The sequence below is a fragment of the Podarcis cretensis genome (assembly GCF_951804945.1).
Source record: "Podarcis cretensis genome assembly, chromosome: 10".
NCBI classification, from domain to species: domain Eukaryota; kingdom Metazoa; phylum Chordata; class Lepidosauria; order Squamata; family Lacertidae; genus Podarcis; species Podarcis cretensis.
The window spans coordinates 11,983,186-12,006,931 of NC_137179.1; the positions used below are offsets into that span (position 1 = coordinate 11,983,186).

The following is a 23,746-nucleotide window of genomic DNA, read 5'->3' on the forward strand; positions in this document are numbered from 1 at the left end:
GAATTCACCCCTTTTCCATTTTGATTTGTCTGGGGCAGGGTTTCCTAAATTTGGATTTCTGGCTGTTTTTGGACTACAACTCCCATCATCCCCAGCCCGCAAAACCAGTGGTCAGGGATGATGTGAATTGTAGTCCAAAAACAGCTGGAGACCCAAGTTTGGGAAACACTGGTCTGGGGGAACCTTGTATTTCTGGAGACAATATAGGGGATTTGCAACAGACTGACAAAGATTTCCAGTGCCCAGAGAGCAGCAACAAAACGTCTTCTCGCCCGCTCAACTACCTGCCCTAAATTATATTGAAGAAAAGCCTGAGTAAGCTGGGAAGGTTAGCAAGGAATTTTGCATTGTCAGTAAATGCAAGTTTTTGTTAAATGGGTTGTTGCATGAAGCTGAGTTCTGGAACTCGGAAGGAATTTCTGGGCTCAGAATCCTCAAATTCTGCACCAGGCTCTGGTTGCTGGATAATGGAAGTTCTAGTAATATCCTGCAAGCTGGGGCAGAGTAGCTGGGTAGATAAATAATAAATTATTATTAGAGATAAATAATAAATTATTACTAGAGAAGCTGGAAGCCTGGCCTGTCTTTCTCTAGAAGCAACACAGTGTTCCTGGCAGAGCAGTGTTGCTTCTGCTGCAGAGGACATATTGAGGGTGAAGAGAGAGAGAGAGAGTTTATAAGGGACTCCAATCCAGCCCAGCTGCTTCATATCCTGCCTGGCCAAAGGGGCAAGATTGCCTTTAATTATTATGATTATGATTGTGATTAATACCCTGCCCATCTGATTCCCTAACAGGGCTGCCTTCAGATGTCTTCTAAAAGTCAGACAGTTGTTTATTTCTTTGACATCTGATGGGAGGTCGTTCCACAGGGTGGGCGCCACCACCGAGAAGGCCCTCTGCCTGGTTCCCTGTAACCTCGCTTCTCACAGGGAGGGAACTGCCAGAAGGCCCTTGGAGCTTTGAAATGGTTGACTTTCGGAGGATGTCTCCTCACCTTAGTATGGGAAAACTGGCGTAAGTAGGATGTCACCTTGCAGCAGAAGAAGTGTATGCTTCCTGAAAACTGGATGATGTAGCTAGCACTTTTGAGTGCTTTTAGGTAAAAAAGAAATACCTTCCTTGCCAGTGATAATGGTGTAAACTGAAACATTGTTGACCCACCTGTTCTGTTTGCTGATTGATGCTAATTCAGAATAGGCCAGTATCAAAGCTACTGTTGCGTCAGAACAACAATTGCAGCTCTAGGTTTGCTGCACTGTGCAGGCCACACCCTGCTTCTGTTGCTGGGGTCAGCATCTTAGCCTTGTCCCGCAATAGTCCCCTTTGTGAATTCGACCAGAAACAGACTGTCGTTTGGCATGATTAAATTTGCCTGGATCAGCAGGAACCGCAGGAACAGATTAACTTCAAACAGCGGGGGAGCCTTATGGTACGTTACTGCACTTGAAAGCATTAAAACCAACTGCTCTACAGAACACCTGTTGTTGAGAATATTGGGCGGGTTTTTACCGACGATAGAAGAATGGAGACTAAAAATGATAGACTATGCAGAACTGGACAAATTAACTGGGAAAATTAGATATACTAAAGATCAAAAGTTCATCGAAGACTGGGGGAAATTTGTGGATTATCTGAAAAATATATGTGGTGTGAATACAACACTAGCGGGATTTAAAGAGGCACTGTAAAAAAAGAAAATAAGTATTGTTTATGAGAAATAATAGGAGTAAGGAGGAAAAATGGCAATACGAAAGAAGGGAATGTGTATTAAAGGTGTAACTACGGATGATTGTCAGAGACGTTGAAGGAAGTCAAAAAAATAACTATGATTTGTTGTATGCGGGATTGAATGAAGAATTGGAGGGAAATTTATAAAATGTATAATAATAAAAATTATTAAAAAAAAAAAAGAGAATATTGGGCGGGTTTTTGTATGATGCCTGGGGAGCATGAAAATAACCTGTGCATGCTTTGACATATGGAACGGTCCTCTGCCAGCCGTTCTAGCATCTCACCAGGTTCTCTGGCTTAGGTCTTTGCAAAGCCTGCTACTCTTGTGGGAAGAGCAGCTATATGATAGAGCATCTGCCTCCCAGGTTCGATCCCTCGCATCTCCAGGTAAGGCTGGGAAGACTTCCTGCCTTAAACCCTGGAGAGCTGTTGCCAGTCAGTGTAGACAGTACCAGTGGTTTGATCCAGTATAAGGGAGCTTCCAATGTACTACCGCTATCACCAGTAGTTGGGACTTCACTGCTACATTGACCATGAACACGAATTGTTATGTACTGAAGTTCTCACCCTGGGCCAGCAGGGGGATACTGTAGATAGTTATGCAAATAAGGGATTGAAAGTGACGTTCAGTGATTGGATAGTTACAGAAAGTTGTTACAGTTACATTGTACTGGAGCTCTATATAAGGAGGCTGACTGAAACCTTCAGTTCAGTTCTGTCCTGGCCTGTGAATAAACAAGAGCTGTTTGAAGAATCGCTGTGTCGTCTGATATGTTCACCCACAAGTTAACACAAATGCCACATACAAAGAGATCCCTCAGTCATGGGCTAGATGAGCCATTAGGGAAGTTATTTTTTCCTGCACCTGCCACCTGTCATATATAGATAGATGGATATATTTTCATTGGCCTCCTGACTGAGTCTTCTGTATCTGCCCAAGGTTGCATCGCTCCTGGTGAGCATATGCAAAATAATCATCTACTTTCAACTGAAGGCAGAGATGGATGAGGGGGACCTGTGGCACTCTGGACATTGCTGGACTCAAACTCCCATCAGCCCCTGCCAGCACAAGCAAGGGATGATGGGCGTTGGAGTTCAACAGCACCTGGGAAAAGTTGCAGTTTCCTCATCACTAAGGCTGCTTGGAACTAGGCACAGATTTTCTTGTGGAAAAAAACACCAAAACGAAACCTGCAGCTGTGTGTTTATCCTGGCAATTACTCTTTTTAGAAATCATAGGCTGAAATAAGTATATAGCAAAAGCCAGCATTTCCCTAAAAAATAATTTCCCCTTCCTTGATTTAAATCATTCTGTAGGTAATTATAAACCAATTTGGAACCTGAAAGATAAGCAACTTCTTCGGTGTTCTTGGAATACTAGAAATCAGCCCCGTCTGTGATTAGGTTTGCATTTTCTCTCGATAAATTTCAGCCACCTTTTCTACTCTGGGCTATATTTCTGCTGTGTACTTAGACTGGTTTAACACGTTCTCCTGAGAGCTGAGGTTTTGTACAAGGTTGGGAGGGGGAGGGACTTATTAACAGAACATTCACCTCTGCTCCTGGCTGCCATTTCCCAGGATCCTTTGAGAGGCGAAGCCATGACAGTTACTCTGCCATGAAACTGGCATAGGGTTGACCATGTAGATAGGCCCAATAGTTCTATCAAGCTCATTTGTGCAGGATTTAAGTGCAATAGAAGCAGGTTCATGTTATTAACAGCCTGAATATAAGGGGAAATGTCTTTATTATGTATGTAGTTATAAGGACATCTATTTTGTGCATGGAAAACGTTGCAATTGTGAATTATCATATGTTTTCTGTTAGATGCATTGCTTAAACCATTGCAGGTTTATATACATGAAAGCTGTTGAGAAGGAACTTAAATCTTTCACGGCTGTTAAACGTGTCTCATAATTTTTTGTTGTTAAGAATAGCATTTAATCTGCTTACTTCTTTAAAAATGGCGTAAACTTGGTTTTATATACATGAAGGGATCCTTCCAGAGTGCTAAAACTATATATATGCCAATTTTCACACTTCCCCACTGATGACCCACAATGCTGTTACTTCTGTCAGTTGAAATAAACGTGGTCCTCTCGTCTTAAGACTTTGTCCTAGTTTTAAAGTAGGGCTCTGTCTGTGCTGTTGTTGCAAGGGAGCGAAGGAAATATGATGGCAGCTTGCCAAATTCAGCTTGCTATCTTTTTATAGGTATATATGCTTTTATGACTTGTAAAGATGTGCTTTTGAAAGTGGAACGAAGGTGCGAAGGACTGAAACGTTCTAGAAACGTTCTGGAACTGAAATGGTCCACCCTCCTTTATTTCTTCAGAGTATTAAACCCCTAAAACTCCCTAAAAAAAATCTACCCAACAATGGGTAGATCACTGCCAGTTCTTTTATACAGTGGTACCTCAGGTGGCGCTGTGGGTAAAACCTCAGTGCCTAGGACTTGCCAATCGTATGGTCGGCGGTTCGAATCCCCGCGGCGGGGTGAGCTCCTATCTTTCGGTCCCAGCTCCTGCCCACCTAGCAGTTCGAAAGCACCCCTAAGTGCAAGTAGATAAATAGGTACCACTTTATAGCGGGAAGGTAAACGGCGTTTCTGTGTGCTGTGCTGGTGCTGGCTCGCCAGAGCAGCTTCGTCACACTGGCCACGTGACCCGGAAGTGTCTCTGGACAGCGCTGGCCCCCGGCCTCTTAAGTGAGATGGGCGCACAACCCTAGAGTCGGACACGACTGGCCCGTACGGGTAGGGGTACCTTTACTTTACCTTACCTCGGGTTAAGTACTTAATTCGTTCCGGAGGTCCGTTCTTAACCTGAAACTGTTCTTAACCTGAAGCACTACTTTAGCTAATGGGGCCTCCTGCTGCTGCTGCGCCGCTGGAGCACAATTTCTGTTCTCATCCTGAAGCAAAGTTCTTAACCCGAGGTACTATTTCTGGGTTAGCGGAGTCTGTAACCTGAAGCTTATGTAACCTGAGGTACCACTGTACTGTTAGTAGATCGCAGTCTCTTGGGAGTTGGGCGTGCCTGATATAGATAAAGCTGGCCGGTTTACATCTAAAAAAACCCCAACTAAAATTGGGGATGGAATCAAACAGCGTGTTTTCGCAAGGAGAAAAGAAGGATGAAGCTGAATCTGGGCAGATTCTGGGGTTTGAAGCCCCAAGCAGAAAGCTTATCTCAAGCCATGATGATGATGATAATAATAATAATAAAAATTTTTATTTATACCCTGCCCTCCCCAGCCAGAGCTGGGCTCAGGGCGGCTAACACCAATAAAATTACAGTAAAAACATAATGGGGGGAAAAACCAATTTAAAATACAGGTTAAAATGCAATTTAAAATGCAGCCTCATTTTAAAAGTAGCCCATAGATCAAAACCATAAGGGGAGGGAAACATAAGGGCCAGACTGAGCCCAAACCAAAGGCCAGGCGGAACAACACAGGAGGGTTTATAGCAGGGGTCAGCAAGGTTTATCTTGCCTGGGCTGGATTGGTCCCCTGGAGATCCATCCGTGGGCTGGATCCCCGCAATTGTCGGCATCTGCACGTACGCAGACACGATTTCCAGCATCGCGGAAGCGCAGTATGCAAGCAGGCAGCTCAGTTTGGGGGCGGCTCGTGGGCTGGTCAAACGACCACCATGGGCCACTATCGGCCCATGGGCCTTAGGTTGGTGACCCCTGGTTTATAGGGTGCTGGTGCTGCTGCTTAAGCAAAGACAAGAGTTACAATTCCCAGAGTGGTTTAACAATACCTCTTTCCAATGAGGTCTGAGAACTAAAGCTCTGTGAGGAGAATAGAGGTCTCCCATCAACGCTGAGCACCCACAGCAAATTACAGCTCTCAGAATTGTTTGGGGGGAGCCAGTGTTTTTAAAGCAATAAGGTACCACTTTGTAAACATGGTGTGAATGTGGCCTAGATGGTCCCTTGTCCCCATCTCATTTTTGTCGGTTGCTTTTTTGAGGAAGGAAACGGGGCAGCTATGTGACGTCCATCTCGTCTTCAAGCGGAGGTACAGTGTGGATTAGGCCTACAAGCATCATACCTGGCTCACCCTAGCGACCAAACTCTTTTCTGGCCGAGATAACTTGGCCGGGAAGTGAAAAAACACTCCCTCCGGTGCTCCCAGATGAACTCGGGATGCTTTGGAGCTGAATTCGCCCAGGTGGAAACTGCAAAACACATTCCTTGGCTGTGGCCTTCAAATCCATCATTGCTGTTGGCAGAAAAGGGAACTGAGGTATTGTGGAAAACCTTGAGCTTCCTGCAGATCAAGCAAAGAGCAGCAAGTTTCAGACGGGCTTGTGAGGAGAGGACTGGGAGATGGGTGCTTTAACTATCTGCTGCTCCAAGCAAACTTACTCTTCCATTTAAATGCCCCTTGCAATTTATTTTTTGAAACCTCTTTTCCTTCCTGCAGAACTCCAAAGACCAGAAATAAAGCAGAACATTGAAAAATAAGGACATGTGGTGGGCATTGGCATGGATCAATCGGTGTAGGAGGGAGGAGTTCAGGATACATTCTGGTGCCACCTGTTTCCTAGTCAGGACCGGCCTATGGTCAGCATGGTGCCCATATCTGTTGTCCAAAACAAGGAGACATCTGGGGACTCAAGAGGAACAGCCAGGAGACCATTAAGGCTTGAATGTATGTGGACAAGGCTTTCTGATATTTCAGAAGCAACTCTACAATTCATGTATTGGGGGCTTAGTGACTGATGTCTCCCATCCCATGGGTCAAATGGATGCATATTCAAATACAGTGGTACCTCGGGTTACAGACGCTTCAGGTTACAGACTCCGCTAACCCAGAAATAGTACCAGTTACAGATAGGTAGCCGTGTTGGTCTGCCATAGTCAAAACAAAATAAAAAAATTCCTTCCAGTAGCACCTTAAAGACCAACTAAGTTAGTTCTTGGTATGAGCTTTCGTGTGCATGCACACTTCTTCAGATAACTTCTTCAGTGGTATCTGAAGAAGTGTGCATGCACACGAAAGCTCATACCAAGAACTAACTTAGTTGGTCTTTAAGGTGCTACTGGAAGGAATTTTTTTATTTTGTCCAGAAATAGTACCTCAGGTTAAGAACTTTGCTTCAGGATGAGAACAGAAATCGTGCTCTAGCGGCTCAGCGGCAGCAGGAGGCCCCATTAGCTAAAGTGGTGCTTCAGGTTAAGAACAGTTTCAGGTTAAGAACGGACCTCTGGAACAAATTAAGTACTTAACCCGAGGTACCACTGTACATGCTGTTTTCCTTTGAAATAAAAGCAGACAACTTGCAGACACGTTTTGCAGACACAGAATTATGGGTCACGTCAGCCCCAAACTTTGATTTGTTTATCTCTTCACGGAAGAGCATATCTGTCTGTGTTTAGTGGCAGCACCTGAAACTCCCTCCTTCCTCCTCCAAAGTCCTGGGAGAAAACCTGGAGAGAGGGAACATATTTTCAGTGTTCTAAACAATTTAGCATCATAAACAACCTTTGCCACCGATGCTTTTATAGCTCTGGTGCCAGATCCGCTGGTAATAGCAACCAAGGGAGTTAGGGATATAACTCGTTCTCTCTTGCCCTCTGATGTTCTAAACAAGGCCATGTGCTTTTGTTTGGTTCTTCTGAATGATCGCTTGTGTTACGACTAACGGCTTACAACCTTCCATTATTTCCTGAAAACACCATGAATCTTTTTATTATTATTAAAGATTTTCTTGATTTACAAAAGTCTGTGCAATGTCTCTTGTATTTTTCCCCCCATGTAACATTTTTACAAATCAGTTTCATTTGTTGAGAACATACCAGGAGAGGCGGTCCCAATGGAGATCGGGGGGGGGGGGGAAGGTTATGCTCTAAAACTGGCTCTGATACCTGCACATTTTGGAAACTGCCCTTTGCAAATAAAAGGGCACTGTGAATCTCCACAACACACCCACTCTCTCCTCAGAAGGAAACTGCTCCAGAAACTTTCTTCTGTTTTAGGAAATGGGAGACAGAGCAACAGCTCACTCACTTCTGTAGAATTTCCATCCCTCCCTGGAACACGTACAGCGTCTTTTAGGCTCTCCTGTTTTTTCCAACTCGCCAGGGGAACCCCTCCCAAATTCGGAAGCTCCTGCCCTAACAGCTGGCGTGGCTCTGCCTCAGACACTTTGTGAATTGTCTGCTGTGCTTCCCCTTCACTTCTAGGGACCTGGAGGGGGAAGCAATTCTTGGACACAGGACTTCAGATTTCCCACCAGGACTAAACCATCTCCTTGATGATGCCCCGCTCCACCTGGAACAGCTTTCCCCCAACCTGCTCCAGATGTTTTTGGACTTAAGGCAGCCTGATGCAAAAAGGAGAGAGAGCTCCTGCTTTAAAAAAATAAAAGGTTATGTAGAAGTTTGACGTTGGTTTGGAGTAAGTAAGACAATGGTGTTTTGGAAGTGGTATTACTCAGCTTGGGGTTCGCAGCACAGGAATTTGGCATCAGTTTGGAAGGGGTCCAAAAGTTTGGGGTTGCACGCTAATGAAGCTCTCCCGTCAGTCCCGGGGGGGTGATGGCATTTGTAGTCCAGAACATCTGGAAGGCATTAGGTTGGAGGGGGCTTGGTCTGTCTCTAGAGAATAAAAAGTTAGGTGTGGCAACATAGCAAAACCCGCCCAGAGAAAGGTTGCCAATTCCCCACTGCCATTAAGCTACAGTCTGTTTTTGAAACCACACTTTTCAAAAAGCAGGTCATGATAAATTGAAACAGGGGGCCCCGTCATTTGGGTGGTCAGAATGAGCGAATAGTCTTGGGGGAAAAGAGCCTTGCAAAAAGAAACAGACAGAAATGGTTGGTCCTTCCACTTAAAGGTATGGAGTTTATTAGCGTTGTTAGATAGTCACCGCTCAGGGCTTTTGTCTGAACTCTAGGATCATGCTTTGACTGTCATTATGGCACTCATAATATAAGACCAGGTGTCAGCAAACATTTTCAGCAGGGGGCCGGTCCACTGTCCCACAGACCTTGTGGGGGGCCGGACTATATTTTGGGAAAAAAATAATGAACGAATTCCTATGCCCCACAAATAACCCAGAGATGCATTTTAAATAAAAGCACCCATTCTACTCATGTAAAAACACCAGGCAGGCCCCACAAATAACCCAGAGATGCATTTTAAATAAAAGGGCACATTCTACTCATGTAAAAAGATGCTGATTCCCAGACTGTCCGCGGGCCGGATTTACAAGGTGATTGGGCCGGATCTGGCCCCCGGGCCTTAGTCTGCCTACCCATGTATAAGACCATCGGTTCATATAGCTCACTACTGTCTACAGTTCAGATGCTTCTGGACCACAACTTCGTGGCTTCTCTTTTAAGCCAGTGTCCATTGTGATTTTTGGAATCTTAAGGTAGATCTCCAGAATCACATGCATTAATGCCACAAAATATGCATTGTTTGTGGGGCAAGGATTTTTGAAGCAGTGGGGAAAACAAGGTGGTGGTGGTGGTGGGATCCTGGGCAGTGGTAAAAGGGATAATTTGGCACCTACCAAAGATGATTGATTCTTTGCATTGTTGCAATAAATACTCCTGGCAAAGGTTGCTTTCTGATTGCCACAAAGTTTAAGCTCCATAGGTTGGTGTTCTCAGGACACATAAGGTAAGCAGCCTACCCTCCCACTCGCTCGTATTAATCCAGGATTTTACCTTCTCTTACCCGGACATCTGACGATTAACACTGGTCTTTCAGCAGGACAGGCAACCAACATTTATACCAGAGATTTCAAGTACAAGTATATATAGAATCATCTAACTGAATACCAAAGATATTCAGAACTCCAAAGACTCAATCTGGGTGGTCAAGTATGTTTACATTTGCCTTGGACTGGTTTTGATTCACTGGTGGGAGGAACCAGCTGGGGAACCAGCAAGGGAAGGAGGCTCTGAGCCCAGAGATTGGTGGTGGGATGGCAATGCGTGGTCAGAGGGAAAAGACTGGGAAGAGGAGATGTTGGAAGCTGAACAGGCAACAGGGTTTATTGAGCAGGGAGAGGCTGTGGCAGAGAGCAGTCCAGATTCAGAGGCAGGAGAGGAAGAGGGCCAGGAGACAGAGATGAGGCAGGCAGCTGAAGATTCCAGGGAGTCTCCCCCTCCTGCTGCAACCAACTCACCTTCCCACCTGGTCTCTCCAAACACTTAGAGCAGGCATGGCCAAACTTGGCCCTCCAGGTGTTTTGGGACTACAACTCCCATCATCCATAGCTAACAGGACCAGTGGTCAGGAATGATGGGAACTGTAGTCCCAAAAACATCTGGAGGGCTTAGTTTGGCCATGGCTGACTTAGAGGAATGAGGAGACCAGAGGAATGAGATAGCTACAAGGCTGCTGGGGAAGGAACCAGGAGAGGAGCCTTACAGCGTGGTGGGAAGGCAGGGACCTTCAGTCCTCGCAGCTCCCTCACTGGGGCAAGACCTAGAGGGAAGAGCTGGTGCAACCACTAGGCCTGCCCTGCTTTGGTTTCTTTGAATAAAGAGTTAACGTAACTGACACTAGTGTTTTTATTGCTGACCTGCTTCTGACTCTGGCTCCTCAAAATATCCTGCTTTTCAAGCAGGACAGCTCCCAGAGCAGCTTATACATATCACTAAAAGCAACACAATCTATGCTCACGCAACCTAAAGAGACAAGGCACAAAAGGAAAGAGGTATGGGGAGGAAAGAGGAAAACAAGCACATTTCTTGTTCATAGACCTTTAATTCTGGCTTTATCAGAAGCTAGTGTGGGTTGGAATAATGACCTGCTGATAGCATGGAGATAAATATTGCCACTTGCTAACATTTGCACTTCAATTTGCTACTAGAGACTTGGTGACAGCGACTGTTTGGCAACCCATATGACACGAGGACCAGTTCTGGCCCTAGTCCTGACTCTCTGGATAAACACAGCTGAAGCAAAAAATGAAAAGCTAAACCTCATTGACAAAGCCTAGTTAGACAATTGGAAATGCTAATGAGGATTAATGAGTGGCTGTGCAGTAAGGCTGTATTGATGGGGCCAATTTTCAAGCAGTACTTGAGCCGGAATTCAAAGCCCACTCAAAACCATTTCCTCCTAATGAAGGTTTCTATATGACCTTGTAATCTCCTTTTTGCCAAGCCCGATGCCTGTGAAGCACAGGCTTTCCTGTGTGTTCTTTCCGTTTATAGAATTAGTGATTTAATTATATCCCACAATGATTAAATATCTCCTCTGGAAATACTGGGCTCCCAGTGTGCATCCAAAACACCCAGATGCTGCCTTCTCCTAGGCTGGTGCCATAAACAACTGGCCAAGGGCACTGAGCCTAAACAGCCCTTGTTCCTCAGCCCCAACATTCCTCAGAAAAAAGGGAGTTTTATTAGGGTCTCCTCTCCAGAAAGCCAGTGTGGTGTAGTGGTTAAGAGCAGTGGACTTGTAATCTGGTGAACCAGGTTTGATTCCCTGCTGCTCCACATGCAGCTGCTGGGTGACCTTGGGCTAGTCACACTTCTCTGAAGCCTCTCAGCCCCACTCACCCCACAGAGTGTTTGTTGTGGGGGAGGAAGGGAAAGGAGATTGTTAGCCGCTTTGAGACTCCTTAGGGTAGTGATAAAGCGGGATATTAAATCCAAACTCTTCTTCTTCCAGATTTGTGTTTACTCTTGAGCCTTTTCTTCTCCCGAAGTTATCTGGTAAGGCAGTGGAGGTTTAAGATCAGAATTTTCCTTCTCCTGGTTGGGCTCCCTTCTCAGGTTGATGGGCCCCATTTGCCCCTCATTTCCCTCTACAGCACGTGCAGAAACCACCTTCTTGTTCTCATCCACTCAATCCCTCAGAGCCTGTCTTCACAGGCTGGACAGAAGTCCCTAACTCACTGTTTTGAGACCCATCAGCTTCCCTCACCTGCTTTAGCCAGCCAGTCTAAGCCGTTCCTGTGGTGTGGCTGCTGTCAAATGCTGACAGCGTCTAGGAGCCACAGGTAAAATCTGAGTGCAGGGTGGGGACCAAAGGTGGACAAACTGCCTGAGAAGGAGCACGACGTGTCCCCCACAAAAGGTGCGACCCATCCCCTAATACTCAACACACCCTTTCTTTCTTCCTACAAGAGCAAATACCTGCATTTCCACAGCTGATAGGTGCTGCCCAGGTGAAGCAGCTCCATGGCTAAACACTTTTTTTAATAGCTGTGTTCACATTTCAATCAGCCTGATGAGATGTTCCAACCAAGGTTAGCTCAGGTAAACAGAGGAATTTTATTTTCAAACGTAGCCTACAAAGCTATCCATTCCCAGCTTTTGTTGACCAAACAACACATTCAGTGTCAGGGAAATAATTTTGTAACTTGTGCCGCTGCATTTTTGTAGCTCGGAAAAAAGGAACACAGCCTCTTTGTGATTTGGCCCAAATGGACGGGGAAGAATGCTTTGATACGATTCAATCCATCAGTGGCCATCAGCTGCCAAGAGGTAGGGCCAGGATGGGAAGATAATGGAAGAAGTTTACCTGTAGAACAGTTTCTTTTGGAAAATAAAAGTATAAAGATGGCCTGAACCGATTTTCCATTCATAGTGAATTTGGCTTTCACTGATTTGGGGAGGAGAAAGGGCACAATAACATTTTGTTATCTCAGAGACGGCGCTCAATTTCTAAAATGAGAGGGCCATTCATGTAGTACAATTTCTAAAATGAGAGGGCCATTCATGTAGCTGGGCAGTTTGACTCTAACCTCAGCTATAACCTCACATAACAGCCTCAGGCTACTAGTACCTCAGATACGAAAAAGGAATGCAAATGGCACTGTAGTCTAAACCACTGAGCCTCTTGGGCTCGCTGATCAGAAGGTTGGCAGTTTGAATCCCTGTGACAGAATGAGCTCCCGTGGCTCTGTCCCAGCTCCTGCCAACCTAGCAGTTCGAAAGCACGCCAGTGCAAGTAGATAAATAGGTACTGCTGTGGTGGGAAGGTAAATATAATAATAATAATAATAATAATAATAATAATAATAATAATAATAATATACTTATACCCCACCCATCTGTCTGGGTTTCCCCAGCCACTCTGGGCAGGTTCCAACAAAATATTAAATACAGTGGTCTGTTAAACATTAAAAGCTTCCCTAAACAGGGCTGCCTTCAGATGTCTTCTCAAAGTCTGGTAGTTCTTATTCTCTTATTCTCTGGAGGGAGGGCGTTCCACAGTACGGCCGCCACTACCGAGAAGGCCCTCTGCCTGGTTTCCTGTAACTTGGCTTCTCGCAGTGAGGGAACCGCCGGAAGGTCCTTCGGCACTGGACATCAGAGTCTGGGCAGAATGATGGGGGTGGAGACACTCCTTCAGGTATACTGGTCTGAGGCCGTTTAGGGCTTTAAAGGTCAACACCAACACTTTGAATTGTGCTCGGAAACGTACTGGGAGCCAATGTAGATCTTTCAAGACCATTTCTGTGTGCTCTGGCTTCCGTCACAGTGTCCCGTTGCGCCAGAAGCAGTTTAGTCCTGCTGGCCACATGACCCAGAAAGCTGTCTGTGGACAAACGCCGGCTCCCTCGTTGAGTGCCGCAACCCCATAGTTGCCTTTGACTGGACTTAACCACCCAGCGATCCTTTACCTCAGCCTTTCTGCGTCAGCCATGGTTCCCCTTGGACCTGAAGTATTGGATCATTTGCCCAGAACGTTTGCAAATGTTATGAACGTAACCAGTGGTGTATTTTTGGAAGAAAAATAGGTGGCAGTACGCACGATGCCCCCACTGCCACCTTCCCGAAAGGCGCTTTGCCAATCGTAAGGGGTCCATCTCCGAGAGACTGTGCCTTCTATGGGAAGCAGCAGTGATGGAGGAAGAGGAAGCGGCAAAGGTGGGAAGGGGCGAGTGAGTGGGGGTTGGGCAGGCAAGCGGTGGCCGTGATTGGTGGCGGTGGGGAGAAGAGGTGGCAGTACGCTGTACCGACGTGTACCGACCAAAAATAAAAAAGCACTGGATGTAACTGTCATGGACTGGTTGGATGCAGAGAAATGGCGGGGGCACCAACTGGGGAACCCCCAAAGGAAGAAGGCTCAGAGCCCGGGGATTGATGGTGGGACAGCAATGAATGGTCAGAGGGAGAAGAGGCAGAAGACAGGCAGGAGGAGGTTCGGAAGCTGAAAAGGTAAGAGGGGTTTCGTTGGATAACTCAGGGGTCAGCAAACTTTTTCAGCAGGGGGCCGGTCCACTGTCTCTCAGACCTTGTGGGGGGCCGGACTATACAGTGGAAGCTCAGGTTGCGAACGTGATCCGTGCGGGATGCATGTTCGCAACCCGCAGCGGCGCATCAGCGCACGCGTGGGTTGAGATTTGGCTCTTCTGCGCATGTGCAAAGCGTGATTTAGCACTTCTGTGCATGCGCAACCGCCGAAACCCGGAAGTAACCCGTTCCAGCACTTCCGGGTTTTGGCGGGTCCGTAACCCGAAAAAAAACCCAAACTGAAGCGTCTGTAAACCGAGATATGACTGTATTTTTAAAAGAAGAAGAATGAATTCCTATGCCCCACTAATAACCCAGAGATGCATTTTAAATAAAAGAACACATTCTACTCATGTAAAAACACACTGATTCCCAGACTGTCCATGAGCTGGATTTAGAAGGTGATTGGGCCGGATCCAGCCCCCAGACCTTAGTTTGCCTACCCATGGCACAAATATTGGAGGGTATGGGTTTGTGATCCAAAATATCTGAAAGGCATCAGGTTGGGGCCACATAACGTAGAATCATCACCAGTTTTTCTCAGCAAAGGCATTTCCTTATCAGCAGACAGCGAAAAGGAACTTTTGCCCCTTTCTGCTTGAGTCGAGACTGACCTTCGTTGAAACGGAACAGAAAGTCACACACCTAAATTACACAGCGCAGAAATATTTGTGTGCTTTAAAACTAGAAAGGACAGAGCACAACAAAAGGAGGCAAAAATGATTGAAATGAGGCATTGCGACACTGGCTCCTCCTGCAACTTCGGGGTGACATTTTTCCTCCTCGCTTGACTCATTTTAAGAATAAAAACATTCATTTAGCTCAGTGCAGCCTGCTCAGAACAAAAGCTTCATCCAAACACCAAGCCTGTCTGCGAGCTTTTTAAAACAATCAAAATTCTATTTATATACTATCTTTTTTGATATTTTTTACTTATGATTGCTGATATAGAAAATAATTTAAAAAACAAGAGCAGCATTACCACTGGGAAGGTTTTTATTTCTAATTTACCAGTAATCTGTTTCCCTGTACAGTGGTACCTCGGGTTACATACGCTTCAGGTTACAGATGCTTCAGGTTACAGACTCCGCTAACCCAGAAATATTACCTCGGGTTAAGAACTTTGCTTCGGGATGAGAACAGAAATTGTGCTCCTGCGGTGCAGCAGCAGCAGGAGGCCCCATTAGCTAAAGTGGTACCTCAGGTTAAGAACAGTTTCTGGTTAAGAACGGACCTCCGGAACGAATTAGTACTTAACCCGAGGTACCACTGTAGTTTCTAGTCATTAATGCTTCTCCAGCGTTGTAGAGCAACAGACATTATAAGCATGTGAATTTGCTAACAGTGGAAAATCTCTTTTTAAAAAGTATGTGCACATACAAACATTGAAATAAGCATGGATATTATAGACACAAAATCTCATTCCAAGCCAAACTTATCCTTGTACATTAAGAAGTGTACCTATTCCTGTACTTTAAGAAATGCACACATTTCGTGCATTGCAGGGGGCTGGACTAGATGGCAACTGGGGGACTCTTCTGACTCTACAATCCTTTGGTTCTATGATCCTTGGTGCTTATTGTACCGTTCCTTTATATTAGAGACACAAAGCTACCTGGACAGGTTAGAAGTGCACAGGTGCATTAAAAGTCTGGGAGGGGACCTCAAAACGTCGTCTCGAATGAATGTTTCCTGTTGGGCACAATAAATTGTGTACACTGCAGAGCACGAGGAGGTTTGCCAATGACAGGGTAAACACTGGACTGAGCACGTAGTAAGAGAAAATGTTAACTTGGAACATGGGTAGGCAAACTAAGGCCCAAGCGGCTGGATCAGGCCCAATCGCCTTCTCAATCCAGCCTGCGGACAGTCCGGGAATCAGCATGTTTTTACCTGAGTAGAATGTGCCCTTTTATATAAAATGCATCTCTGGGTTATTTGTGGGGCCTGCCTGGTGTTTTTACATGAGTAGAATGTGTGCTTTTATTTAAAATGCATCTCTGGGTTAGTTGTGGGGCATAGGAATTCGTTCATTTATATATATATTTTAGAATATAGTCTGCCCCCCCCCCCGCCGTAATGTAGCACCCTGCTTGTGGTTAACGCTTAGCTGGAATGAAATATTCAACGCAGCAATAGAGAAATTAAAATAATAATTTATTTGTCAGACAAATAAATATGAGGCACAGTGGTATATGGTTACCAAGCTCTGGCCTGGCCTCCTGCCATTCTGGCCAGCACTTATATTTCCTTAATCCAGCCCCCTTGCTCCTCCTGTGGCTGCCTCTGTCCAATCAGCCTGGTTGAAATTCCTATTGGCTGTTTGCTAGAACCAATCACAAAAGATACACCCATTTCCTCTTGTCCTTTTATGGGAAACAAAAAGCTATATATTCTTCTATCTATAAATGACAAATAAGTAGTAATATATGTTACATGTGTCTCAACAAGGAACCTTAATTACCAGCTCACCTCGCCCTATTGCCCTCCAAAACAGATGGTTAATCTTAAATTTTTATCTTAAACAGATGTCAAGGATCATCATTGAAAGATCTCCTTCCTTTGGAGGTCTCTAAACAAAAGCTTGACAACCATATGTGCTCTAATGATGTTTCCTGCTTGGCAGGGGGGGCTAGGCTGGTGGCTGATGGCCCCTGTGATCTCTTCCAACTATATGAAATAAGAATCTAGCATAAGGATTTAACATTTCTTAGCTTCTAATTCCTTTGCATAATTACATTTAAGCCAATATATTTAATACATAACATAAATAACCTTTTAAAAGGAAAAGAAATCTTAAAAGGATCTCAGTTTAAGAAAGAAACAACTTTAGAAAAAGACTTCCCAAAATACTCTCTTCCTTTCTGCCAGCTAGATGCTTTTCCATTGCTCTTGACCTTTGAACCTTAGGAAAATATGGCTCAAGTTTAATGGGAGGCACATGGTTTTATTTTACTATATATCAACTCTTAATTATGTTTTTCTCTGCTTTTTTATCTTCTGTAATATGTAGGGTCAGTGTAACCTTGGCTGTCAGCCTGTAATTCCCTTTGACTTTGAGAATTGTTTTCTGCTATAAATCAGGGGGCCCCCTTGTCTAGGAGGAAAAACATTGCCAAGGTTTTTAGGCAGCTGGTCTTCTGCCTGGCATGAAACATTTGAAGATCTTTAAGCTCATTTTAAAATACAGGCCCTGATCAAGCCTCAATAAAAATGCAGGCTTATGATTAGATGCCTCAGTAACTTGGCTTCTTGCAGTGAGGGAACCACCAGAAGGCCTTCGGCATTGGACCTCAGGTGTCTGGGCAGAATGATGGAGGTGGAGACGCTCCTTCAGGTATACTGGACTGAGGCTGTTTAGGGCTTTAAAGGTCAGCACCAACACTTTGAATTGTGCTCGGAAACGTACTGGGAGCCAATGTAGATCTTTCAAGACCTCTGCCTGGTTCCCTGTAACTTGGCTTCTTGCAGTGAGGGAACCGCCAGAAGGCCCTCGGCATTGGACCTCAGTGTCCGGGTAAGCTACCCAGACACCACTGCACCCAGAGGAAAGGAGATGGGCACTGTGTCTTTTTTGGCCTTGGCATAAGTTGGCACACCCTGGTGCAACAGCTAGATCCAGCTTTGCCAGGAGCACCACGCTTCACCCACTGTCTAGACAGCAGAAGAGGAAGAATAAAAATATATAGCTCCCATTGTGGGGTGTTGCATTAAGCTTCGTAGCATTTTAAAGACCTCATTCTTGCGGGAAATTAAGGGCTTGGGTGCCTCTAATCAGTGCTGTTGTTGTCCTACAATAAGCACAACAATGCATATATTATTTTTGTGTGGAGGAAGAAGAGAAGCGAGTCACAGTAATGAGAAAAGCACAAGTTCAATTTGAGACCGGGCAGACAGGGATGCAGACAGAGGCCATTAACACAGGAACAACAACGTTCAGTCTTCCCAACATATTAGCGCAACAGCTGTGGTTGCCAGATGACCGGGGCAAAAACCCTGACCTGGGCTGCTGTTGTGTCCCCAACAGCTGCGTGATATGCAGAAATCGGGAGGTGAAACTTGTCAGCGCAGGAGCAATGGTGAGCCGAAAAGCTGGCGACCCTACAAAATTTACTCCAGACACAGAAGTGCCTTATATAGTTGCATAAACCATTTTGAAAAAAAGAGATGAGCAGCATTTGCGCTACATCAGGAGCGCTACAGGAAAATTTAAAAGCCAGTGTGGTATAGTGGTTTGAGTGCCAGATTAGGGCCTGAGAGACCAGGGTTCAAATGCCCACATCCACTGGGGTGAGTTTGGGCCAGTGCCTGCCTCTCAGCCTAATCTACCTCACAGGGTTGTTATAGAGATTAAATGAAGAATGGTGAAAGAATGTGCACCACCTTGAGAAATAAATACAATTAGTAAATAAGTAAGGATGGCTAGATCTAATCACCTGACTCTGCTTGGAATTGGCCAAGTGTCCTATTTTGCAGAGACAATCCTCTATTTGAATCTGGCCTTGGGCCAGACAGCCTTCCAAAGAGAGGGCTGTCCTCTGTAAAAATATATATAAAAAAGGACACCCTGCTTACTCTGGAACCTACAACAAGGCAGTTTGCACAGGGAGGCTACCTTGGCAGATGTCTTTTGCCATGCTATAAGTGCAGACAAGCGGTTCTCATAATCCAAATAACCTCTCAAGGACTTCACAAAACAACAAAGTTTCACAATGCATACCCACCAACATTTCTCTGATGAAAATAGGGACGTCTTATTGAATAATGGGACGCAGGTGGCGCTGTGGGTTAAAGCCTCAGCGCCTAGGACTTGCCGATCGAAAGGTCGGCGGTTCGAATCCCTGCGGCGGGGTGCGCTCCCGCTGCTCGGTCCCAGCGCCTGCCAACCTAGCAGTTCGAAAGCACCTCCGGGTGCAAGTAGATAAATAGGGACCGCTTACCAGCGGGAAGGTAAACGGCGTTTCCGTGTGCGGCTCTGGCTTGCCAGAGCAGCGATGTCACGCTGGCCACGTGACCCGGAAGTGTCTCCGGACAGCGCTGGCCCCTGGCCTCTTAAGTGAGATGGGCGCACAACCCCAGAGTCTGTCAAGACTGGCCCGTACGGGCAGGGGTACCTTTACCTTTACCTTTACCTTTATTGAATAATAATAATAATAATAATAATAATAATAATAATAATACTTTTATTATTTATACCCTGCCCATCTACCTGGGTTGCCTCAGCCTCTCTGGGCAGCTTCCAACATATATAAAAACACAATAAAACATTAAAAAGCTTCCCTAGACAGGACTGCCTTCAGGTGTCTTCTAATGGTTGCATAGTTACATATCTCCTTGGCTCAGGGGTCGCATAACTCCATACCCTCCAACATTTCTCTGATGAAAATAGAAGCGTTCTAAGGAAATGAAGGACATTTGGGGTCAAGTCAGAAACCTGGAAGGCTTCTGTAAATCTGGTACTGTCCCTGGAAAATGGGGACACTCGGAGTGCCTGACAATGGACCCATTGCCATTGACAGGAGCCGCGGCCAAAGCCTTGGGAGTTATTTTGCAGGCAGTGTATAACTGGAACCTGCTGCCACCACTGTAAGGAAGTTTCGGTGTACCAGTGAAACACAGTTTAAGCTTCTCTTGCTGTTTGCCTTTTGATCAGAATGCAACCGATTCCTTGGCCAAATATTTGTTTGGGAAGCATAGTCAGGCTGGAAGACAATACTGCCCATTCCAGCCCACCAGACCAAAGCCCTGGAACCATACAGGAAGCTGTTGGGCTGGAACAAACAGGGGGAAGGCAAAAGGGGGCTTGCTTACTTGGCTAGTAAATATGCTCTCGTTTGTTTGTTAGGTAAATACAGTCATACCTCGGGCTGCAAATGTGATCCGTGCGGGAGGCACGTTCGCAACCCGCAGCGCCACGTCTGCGCACGTGCGTGGCGTGATTCGGCACTTCTGCGCATGCGCATGACGTCATTTTGTGCTGTTGTGCATGCGCGAGCACTGAAACCCGGAAGTAACCCGTTCCGGTACAGTGGTACCTCAGGTTACATACACTTCAGGTTACAGACGCTTCAGGTTACAGACTCCGCTAACCCAGAAATAGTACCTCGGGTTAAGAACTTTGCTTCAGGGTGAGGACAGAAATTGTGCTCCAGCGGCGCGGCAGCAGAGGGAGGTCCCATTAGCTAAAGCGGTGCTTCAGGTTAAGAACAGTTTCAGGTTAATAATAGACCTCCGGAACGAATTAAGTTCTTAACCCGAGGTACCACTGTACTTCCGGGTTCGGCGCGGTCCGTAACCTGAAAACGCGCAACCCGCAGCGTTCGAAACCCGAGGTATGACTGTATTAAGAACTTTCTACTGCACTAACTCACTGCTGCACACAGCCAAACCAGTTCAAGGCCAGATTCAAGCAAGTTCTTCAAAAAGAGTACAATGAGGAAGAAAGCAAGGAGGAACCATTCCCATTGGCTGCCCTGGGCTCCTTTAGGAGGAAGGGCAGGATATAAAATCAACAAATAAACAAGGAAGAAGGGATGTTTGTCATTGCAGCTGAAAGACCAGCAACATTTGGTCCCTCCTTTCCTTGAACTTTCCCATCCCAGATGGTCATTAGAACAACTTGTGGCTAAGAACTTGTAACCTCCTCCCTCCTCGTCCATTTTCCTTTTGTGCCACGACTTTTTATAGAGGCATAGAATTGTAGAGTTGGAAGGGACCCTCAAAGGCCATCTAGTTCAGTGCCTTGCAATGTAGGAATCTCAACTAAATCATCCATGACAGATGGCAGTCCAACCTCTGCTTCTAAACCTCCAGAGATGGAGAGCCCACCACCTTCCAAGGGAGTCAATTCCACCGTTAAAGAGCTCTTGCTGCTTGAAAGTTCTTCACAAGGCTCAGTTGGAATCACCTTTCTTGTCTTTTGAATCCAGGGGTTCGGGTCCAACCCATAGCAGCAGGAGAAAACAAGGCTCGCTCCATCTCTGACATGACAGCCTGTATTTGAAGATGGTTATGATATCACCTCTCAGTCTCCTCTTCTAGGACCCTCGTACCTACGGGATCACCTCTCCTGGTATGCCTCATGGAGGACCTTACGGTCCGCAAAAAATAACATCTTGGAGATCCCGGGCCTCCGGAAGATTAGACTGTCCTCGACCAGAGCCAAGGCCTTTTCAGCTGTGGCCCCGGCCTGGTGGAACGCTCTGCCACAAGAGACCAGGGCCCTGCGGGATCTGACATCTTTCCACAGGGCCCACAAGACGGAGCTGTTCCAGTCTGACTCCCCCTCTCTCCTTATAAGAACTTGCATGAAAGCGGCCGCCCAACTTTTCTCACAGGCTGATATAAGATCAGTACAGTGGTACCGTGGGTTAAGTACTTTATTCGTTCCGGAGGTCTGTACTTAACCTGAAACTGTTCTTAACCTGAAGCACCACTTTAGCTAATGGGGCCTCCTGCTGCTGCCGTGCCGCCGGAGCACGATTTCTGTTCTCACCCTGAAGCAAAGTTCTGAACCCGAGGTACTATTTCTGGGTTAGCAGAGTCTGTAACCTGAAGCGTATGTAACCTGAAGTGTATGTAACCTGAGGTACCACTGTACAAACGGTTAGGCTGGTGAGCATTTAAGGTCCCCATCCCTAATCTGTGGGTTGCCATCTGATTGGATTTCACTTTGATTCTGATTTGATTTTAGGATGTACCGTATTTTTCGCTCTATAAGGCGCACCAGACCACAAGACGCACCTAGTTTTTGGAGGAGGAAAACAAGAAAAAAATATTCTGAATCTCAGAAGCCAGAACAGCAAGAGGGATCGCTGCGCAGTGAAAGCAACAATCTCTCTTGCTGTTCTGGCTTCTGTGATAGCTGCGCAGCCTGCATTCGCTCCATAAGATGCACACACATTTCCCCTTACTTTTTAGGAGAGAAAAAGTGAGTCTTATAGAGCAGAAAATACGGTATTTTAATTGATTGCCTGATTTTATGTTCATATGTTATATATTTGATGTTAGCCGCTCTGAGTCCGGTTTTGGCCAGCGAGGGTAGGGTATAAGTAAAAATTATTATTATTATTATTATTATTATTATTATTATTATTATTATCCAAGCTAAATACACCCAACCCAACTCCCTCAACCATTCCTCATAAGGCTTGGTTTCCAGACCCTTGATCATCTTGGTCACCCTTGGTCACACATTCAATATCCTTCTTAAACTGTGGCGCCCAGAACTGGATGCAGCACTCCAGGTGTGGTCTGTCCAAGGCAGAATAGAGTGTTAATGTCACTTCCGTTGATCTGAACGCTGTACTTCTGTTGATGCAGCCTAGAATTGCATCGTAATGCGGACTCAGTTTTGGATGGTAAACCTGAGGGCAGGGAATGTCTCCTTCCGTCTTTCCTTTAAACGATTTGATTGCTGCCCTGAAAGTCTTTTTTGGCTAAAAAGTGGAAATAGTAAAAGTTCACCAAACACATGAATATCTACAGACCTAGAATTCCAGAATTCTGTGCAGGATAAGAGGACTCTAACTGGTAATACAAAATGCCAACGGTAGTAATGTGGACAGTATTCCCAGTGAAAGCAGAGCCCAGTCTCTCAAGATTTGTCTTGGGCAGTGGCATAGCATGGGGGGTGTAGGGGGGGCTGGCCGCACCGGGCGCAACATCTGGGGGGGGCGCTCGCCGCCTCCGGAGTCGCCGAAGAGCCTCGGGCGCAGGCTGTAGCAGAGCCCCATGTCTTGCGGAACCGACGAGCTGTGCGCGCGTCCGGGCTGAAGGCGTCCGGCAGGCAGTGGCTCTCAGCGCTCGCCGCGGTCCCCGCACGTCAGGGCCGTGGAGGGTGCACCAGGCAGCCCCTCCTCACAGCTCCGCTGCCGCCGCCGCTGCTACAGCTGCTGGGCCATGTTGCATTTTCCTCGCCTCTCTGCCCTCCTGCTCCACCGGGCAAGCGGCGTCGTTTGGGCGGCAGCGCCAGCGGCAACTCGCCTCAGATCACCTGACATGGACCCGCCCCCGCCGCCGTGGCTACCTTACCGTAAATACCCCAGCCCAGGCAGCAGCAAGAAGAAGCTGGCAGTGGCGGCAGGTTAGGGGTTAGGGGCGCAAATTACTTGCCTTACCCCGGGTTGGGGGCACAAATTACTTGCCTTGCCCCGGGTTGGGGGCGCAAATTACTTGCCTTGCCCCGGGTGCTGACAACCCACGCTACGCCGCTGGTCTTGTGGCTGTTTAACTTATTCGGAAATGATCTGGAGCCAAGGGTGAGGAGCGAGGCAGCTCAGTTCGCAGATGATGCCAGTATTTAGGATGGCAAATCCCCAAAGCCTGCAGGCCAACTTACACATTACAATAATAAACACACTCTTTTAAAAGAAGTCTGCTCAAATTGGCCTCTTTTTTATATCGAAGGGAAAGTAGCTAGAGGACCCAAATTAGAATGTGCACCCAATGAGGACCAAACCTCTATTTCAGATTCTGTTTGCCACCAAAAAGTGCTGCTTGCTGAAAAATGCACCTTTCGGTGGCAAATTAACCAAAATGGCCTCATTTCTGGTTTCCAAACTGCAAAAACAAAGACAGGTTTATATGAGGGTAGTTCTAGCTGCAACTGAAAAGACCTTTGGGGAAGTGAGTGGGATGCACCTATTGAACTTTTGCCTTCACAACACATTGCCATGGTGAGGAGCACTGTGCCTTCTATGAATGTATCAGGCTGAAATTTAATAGATCTGGATGCAAATTTGATTGCTGCACCTGTTGGGTCTCAAACTGATCACTGCCACCCCAGTC

General features: G+C 46.2%; 2 long non-coding RNA genes across 2 annotated transcripts in view; one reads left to right on the plus strand and one right to left on the minus strand.

Moving 5' to 3' along the window:
- Positions 1 to 813: 813 nt before the first annotated feature.
- Positions 814 to 17,475, minus strand: LOC307225403. The gene is made up of 2 exons (XR_013842977.1): positions 17,394 to 17,475; positions 814 to 896 (listed from the first exon to the last, which is right to left on the minus strand). It is a non-coding gene; the product is annotated as an uncharacterized lncRNA (long non-coding RNA).
- A 4,332-nt stretch (positions 17,476 to 21,807) lies between these two features.
- The window catches only part of LOC307225356, a 106,579-nt gene continuing 104,640 nt past the window's right edge, over positions 21,808 to 23,746 (plus strand). Inside the window, exon 1 of the long non-coding RNA XR_013842925.1 lies at positions 21,808 to 21,913. This is a non-coding gene — a long non-coding RNA (uncharacterized lncRNA). The remainder of the gene's footprint in view (positions 21,914 to 23,746) is intronic.